Below are 6,000 nucleotides of genomic sequence, written 5' to 3'. Positions count from 1 at the left end.
GCATGCAGTTTACTTGCAAAATGTCTGAGGCCGTTGACTTTAATGTGGTTAACCCAAAAAATTGAAGAGGATGAGAGGATGTGAGGTAAACACATGGCAAAGAGCTGGATAAACTGATTCACAATGTGCACAGATATCAACTCATTCACTTGGAACCATAAGTCTAGACAATTTAAAGTTAACAATTAAAAACAGGTAAGAAGATTATTAATTAAAAAGATAGAGGAAACAGCACTCTGGCCTCAGAATCAGCCCTTAAGGCACACAGATCTGGCTGAAAAGCCCATGAGAGTATTACAGGCATGGAAAGCCAAAACACTCTGGCAAAAAAAAAAAAAAAAAAAAAAAAAAAAAAACAAAACCAAACCTACATGAAAGATCTCTGCGAGTGAGATCCCAGTGAAAAGAACAGGTCATCAAAGAAGGAGGTACCTTTCTCTGAAGGGAGGAGAGAACCTCCACTTTGACTATGACCTTGTCTAAATATCATCAGAGTTGGAGAACTCAAAAGGCTTCCATAGCCTTGGTGACTCATGACAAGAGCCTAGGGTGAGTACTGATGCCATTAACAAGAGTGTCCATTTGTTAAGTCAACAACAGGAGTCACTGTGCACTTACCCCTCATGCGGGATTTCTGTCCTGAATGTGCTGTACATTGTGATTTAATGCTATAACAAGTACTCAAACAGTATTTTCACTTTGTGTTTCTATGGGGGTGCAAACTGTTGAAATCTTTACTTAATATATGCTAAACTGATCTTCTGGATATAAAGAGAATTGAAAATGTATCTTGATGTGAATGGAAGCGGGGAGAGAGAGGGAAAGGGGTGGTTTGGGGGTGGGAGGGAAGTTATGGGGGGAAGCCATTGTAATCATAAGCTGTACTTTGGAAATTCATATTCATTAAATAAAAGTTTAAAAAAAGGGTAGAGGAATATTGTTTAGAATGTTTCCTGTAAAAAGTGAGAGAAAATAGACAGCCTGAGAAATCCATGTTTGATACAGAACAGAATTCCTTTCACTTGTCACATGGAAACCATACCAATGCTAAATGCTTGTTAAATGGGGAGAACCTCAGGGAGGTGGGTAACTGGATAAATTGTCTGGAGGGGTATACATGGTGAAAGAATTGGTCCCCTTTTCTGAATATGCCCGTTCATTCTTAATCATGAAGCCAATGTTCCCAGCAGCGTTCTGTAGACTTGAGATTGATATTAGATACAGCAATGAAGAGACTGGGTGGGGAGCACAGAGTCATCAATGATAGACATCAGCCCTTGACTTCTTTCCAACTCATATGTGGAATGATGCAACTAGATATTTTGTTGATCCTAGCATCGACTCTTTCTAAACTTGCCAAACACACCAAGAAGTCCCCTGGAGTAACACTTAACACTTTGTACACAGTCCAATCATTCAGTGGTCCCCAGTGCTTTGTTGGACCTTGATGAAATCATACAAGGAGGCGAGGAAAGAGAGTCCAAAACATGTTTTTCCAACATGTTTTCCCCAATAATGGAGGGTGACAGGTGCAGGGCCCCAGGGCTGGGTGATCCCTTGAGTTACTGTGTGGGACACAGTGAAGCAATGAAAAGGCTGAGCTGCAAGTGCTCTGCTGATCACATGGACACCAAGGGCAATGTCTCACTGCATGGACTTCCTTAGAAATAACTCCCTGTAGTTGCTAGTTGTGCCCCTTTCTGACTCACTAGACTTGAAGACAGCGATACTGGGATTTGGCAGTGCCCTGCACAGAGAGCGATTCTCTGCAGGGGATTGAGCCTGCTGACACCTGCCAGCTCCTTGTTCCCTAACCTCAGCTGATGTTCTGGGCTTCATCTCTGCATTGTGAAAACACTGGCAAGATGTAGTCTGTGAGCCTTCTGTGCCTACTCCTGCATACTATACACACTTTACAGGGCATGACTCACAGGGAATGCCATCATTACCTTAAGCCAAGTATCAACCAAGACGGAGACCTGATCTTGGGTGGCTTTTTCCCTCTCTACTATCCAGAAACAGAAACTGAAAAGGTCCAGATATCTTTTTTACATCGTCCCCAGTATAAAACTGTTGTTTCGTGGTAAGTTCAAGATTGTGCATATGTGTTAAGTCTGGTTATTCTTGAATGTGAGTGTATGTTACTATGTCTGTGTTTAATACTTTCTGAGAATGCTGGAAGGTATGCAGAAAGTGGCATAAATGCCAATAAAGAAAGGCATAGGTTCCCTCCACTCTTGTTCCTTCCACACATTCCTGTTCATTTTTCCATTTGTTTCTTAGTCTTTCAGGGACAGAGCAGTGACATCAATAGAAATGTGCCCACTCCATGTAGCCCTGGACATCTTGGGATGAGTCAAAATGTGGGGACTCCAGATCCCATCCCACCTGCATGCATGGAGTGGGCACAGGTGTCCTGAGACACTGAGGCCCTGGTCTGGGGTCAGCGTTAGGATTAAGAGGTCATTCTGGGTGTCAGTGCTGACAAGAGCATTGTTGAAATGTACTTGATAGTGAATCAATGTGTGTCTGAGATGTGCCACCATAAACAGACTGTGACAGACTGTGTCTCACCACATGTCAATAACTTAGCCCCAACAGACTGCAGGCATTAAGTCTCTGAAAGTCACAAGGAGAAAGGGGTTTATCTTCCCCAATTCTTTCACTTGGATCCTGATGGTTCTCCAGGAATCACACAGAAAATTCTGGGCTTGACGTACCTGTGCAGCATGTGTTTTAGTAACTTTTAACATGGATGTCTGAAGAGGATTAGAAACAAACATCCTGTCTCTGCACCCTTGTTGATGGTGACAGTGGAGTGTGTTTCTGACTCACTGCAGAGAACCACATGCTCATGTGTTCAGAAGAGGGTGAGGCAGAGAGCTGTTGGTTTAAATGGTGTGTGTCTGGCTTTTCCATGCTTTTTGGAATTTAAAGCTTATCCACTCAGCAGATTGCCATGCAGTGTGGGCAACTGATAATGGGCCTGGCAACCTCTGAGGCACAGGGTTACCATGTAATCTCTCATCTCAGGGACACTGGGAGACAGTGAGGACCTGTCTTGTTCATGATCTCAGGGTGAGGTCAGCCCACGCCAAAAAGAGGAGGACAGGCTTTGCCCTGCCTTCTGTTCCCCAGGTAGAAAAGTGTCTGGTCACCCTTGTTTGTGCAGACATGCCAGCCTTCATGTGCTTGTCACACTCTAAAATAAAATTATATATGCTTTAGTCTCCTTTAGTTAATATGGGCCAGATGATTAATTCTTTGTGGACTTTGGCTTCAAGCTCCAGCTTCAATACAATGACTGAACTCCCTTAAAGCTGATGGAAGATGTGTTGTTATTTGCCTACAAGGAGTTATTTTATGTGCAGATCCCACACTTGTTTACCCAGTGTTTGGCCTTTAATTTGGCATTCATTTTGCGTGACTGTATGTAATACTCTAATGATCAATTTCATTTAATAAACTGCATATTTCTCTTAGAAGATTGGGGTACATCATTGAATAATGAGATAAAGTCTTTTATCAAGATTTTTAAAAGAGTTACCAACTCATTGCTGATAAACCTGTTAATGTTCATCACCCACTCACAAATCCCCATAGTCCTTTTCAGTGTCTCTACATTTTTCATTCTTTCTCTCCTAGTCCATACCACCCATCTGTCTTGTGTGTCTGAGGATCAGTCTGTTATAGCCCCTCCATGTGAACTGATTCATACCCCTTGTGGTCTTTTGTGACTAACATCTTGCAGTGCACCATGTTTTCCTATTTTATCCATGTTGTGGCTTGCAACAACATTTAGTATACTTTTCTCAAAATATCTTAATATCTAGGTCTGCTTTGGTGTCAGACACTCCTGTTTACTTAAAAAAATAACTCTGCATGCCAGGTTCTGTACTTAACAACTCACAACTTTGCATTCAGGAAAAAAAAGAATTAAGCTAGTCAACTTTCAGCTGATAGCACATGCTGTAAATAACCCAGGGTGAATGCAGTATGCCCTTCACAATGAAAAATTCTATTACTAAGACTAAATGTGTAAAAGAAAAAAAGTTTATTCAATGGTTTTAATTTATTATTCAAATAAATAAATTTAAGCTATGGACACATGACAGTAGCATGATTTCTGTGCCAGGTTGACTTCATTTTTAACAAGTAAGTCCTCGACATATCTGAAAATCTCCTTGGATTAAGTGTGTCTAGAATACTGACTTTTACCTGGAGGACAAAATTAAATTTTAAACTCCTCATATAAGAACAACATGCACAACACTGTCTGACCCAATAAATACTGTTCAGCTAAAAATAAAGCACTGTCAATTAGAAACTTTTTGAATGTGTTTATAATATTGAGGATAAGGATAAATGAAAAACTCTTAATTAAGCCCAAAACAGAAACATAATATCCAATGCAAAGTAACTAAAGGAATGATTGGATGAATATATTGAGTCCCAGGTAACTTATTAACATGTATGACTTTTCTTAGCTTTCAAATTATGGAAGCAATGTAATAAGTTATAAAAGTTCAAAAGAATTCCAAGGGAAGAAGATAAAAGAAATCCATAGTGAGGAAATAGACCATCCACTCTCTCATAAAATGTGAGAGTTCCTAAATTCTCAGAAATCCTATTTTCACTTAAGATATATGTTGTGATTATAGAGTAAATTGAGATTATGTTATATCAAAGATTAAATGAAAAAAGAGAAAGGAAGGAGGGATAATTAAGGGAGGGACATATGGTTATCCTCTTAGAATATCTATGAAATATATGAAATCTTTGTATTAATAACAATTTTAAGAACATATATAGAAAACAGGAGGCAACATGCAAGTGTAAAATATGAAATGACAAATGTGAATTCAATAGAGAAAAAAATAAATGGAAACTAAGCAATCATCAGCAATTATCTGACAGATTTCAGGAGTCAAATGTTTACATTCAAGGAAAACAAAATGTTAAATCTGATTTGAGCAAAGCAAAATATTAGAGTAGAAAATTAAAGTGAGGACTAGGGAAAAACAGCTCAGGTGGCCCTGAGAATGTTCTAAAATTTTGGACAACAGATGAGTCAGGTGGTATTCAGCCTACTCCAGAAATTACTGAAAACAGAAATGCTTGCTCCTGGGTGTTGTCCTTAGGTTGAACACATCAAAGATTCCCTAGAGGGTTCATGAAGGTGAGAGTGATCATAGACATGGTTTGCTTCAGAGGAGTCCAAGGACCTTGCCAGGATCTTCTAGAGCCCTTGGAACCTCCCTCACACCTCCTCCATGTGCAAGAGCTGTGGCACAACTGAGTGGAAGCCTGAGTCTGACCATTGCTGCTTCAGGGCGTGGCTGTGTTGTTGCTCTGAATTCCATGCTCTGAACCTTCTCCCTGATGCTGCCCCTCTTTTTAGGTGGCTGTGGAAGAGCTACCAATACGTGCTGGCCTTCTGCTTTGCCATCCAGGAGATCAATAAGGACCCCCAGCTACTCCCCAACCTGACCCTGGGTTTCAAATTCTTCAATGCCTTTGCCAGTGAACAGTATACCTTATTGAGCTTAGTGTATTGGTTGGCTGGGATGAATCTGGCTTTTCCTAACTACAGCTGCCATAAACAAGGAAGACATGTTGCCATCATTGCTGGAACCACATCAGCATTGTCCATTGAATTTGGAACACTTTTGGAGCTCTACAAAACCCCACAGGTAAATGAGTTGTGAATTTGGAGAACAATAGTTGAATCTCCTCCAACACCATTCTCTCACCTCTGAAAAATGGAAATGGGGCAGCCGAGTGTGCATATTCCACCATGGTATAGGAGAGATCCCATGGATTTTTCAGGGACATGAGGTTATTAACAGGGGAAGGATAAGGAATAAAGGCAAATAGCAGGGTATGTTGACCATATTCCTTTTTTTTTAACAGGCAGAGTGGACAGTGAGAGAGAGAGACAGAAAGGTCTTCCTTTGCCATTGGTTCACCCTCCAAAGGCCGCTGCAGCCAGTGCACTGC

The 6,000-nt window shown here is 40.7% G+C and overlaps 1 pseudogene; it reads left to right on the top strand.

The window, feature by feature from the left end:
- Positions 1–5,567: 5,567 nt before the first annotated feature.
- LOC138848179 (vomeronasal type-2 receptor 116-like) overlaps positions 5,568–6,000 on the top strand; it is a 60,734-nt pseudogene continuing 60,301 nt past the window's right edge.

The sequence above is a fragment of the Oryctolagus cuniculus genome, chromosome 16, assembly GCF_051225735.1.
Source record: "Oryctolagus cuniculus isolate XC-2025 breed Fujian yellow rabbit chromosome 16, ASM5122573v1, whole genome shotgun sequence".
NCBI lineage: Eukaryota > Metazoa > Chordata > Mammalia > Lagomorpha > Leporidae > Oryctolagus > Oryctolagus cuniculus.
The sequence above is the reverse complement of the archived record's forward strand: the minus strand, read 5'-3'. Positions and strand labels throughout refer to the sequence as shown.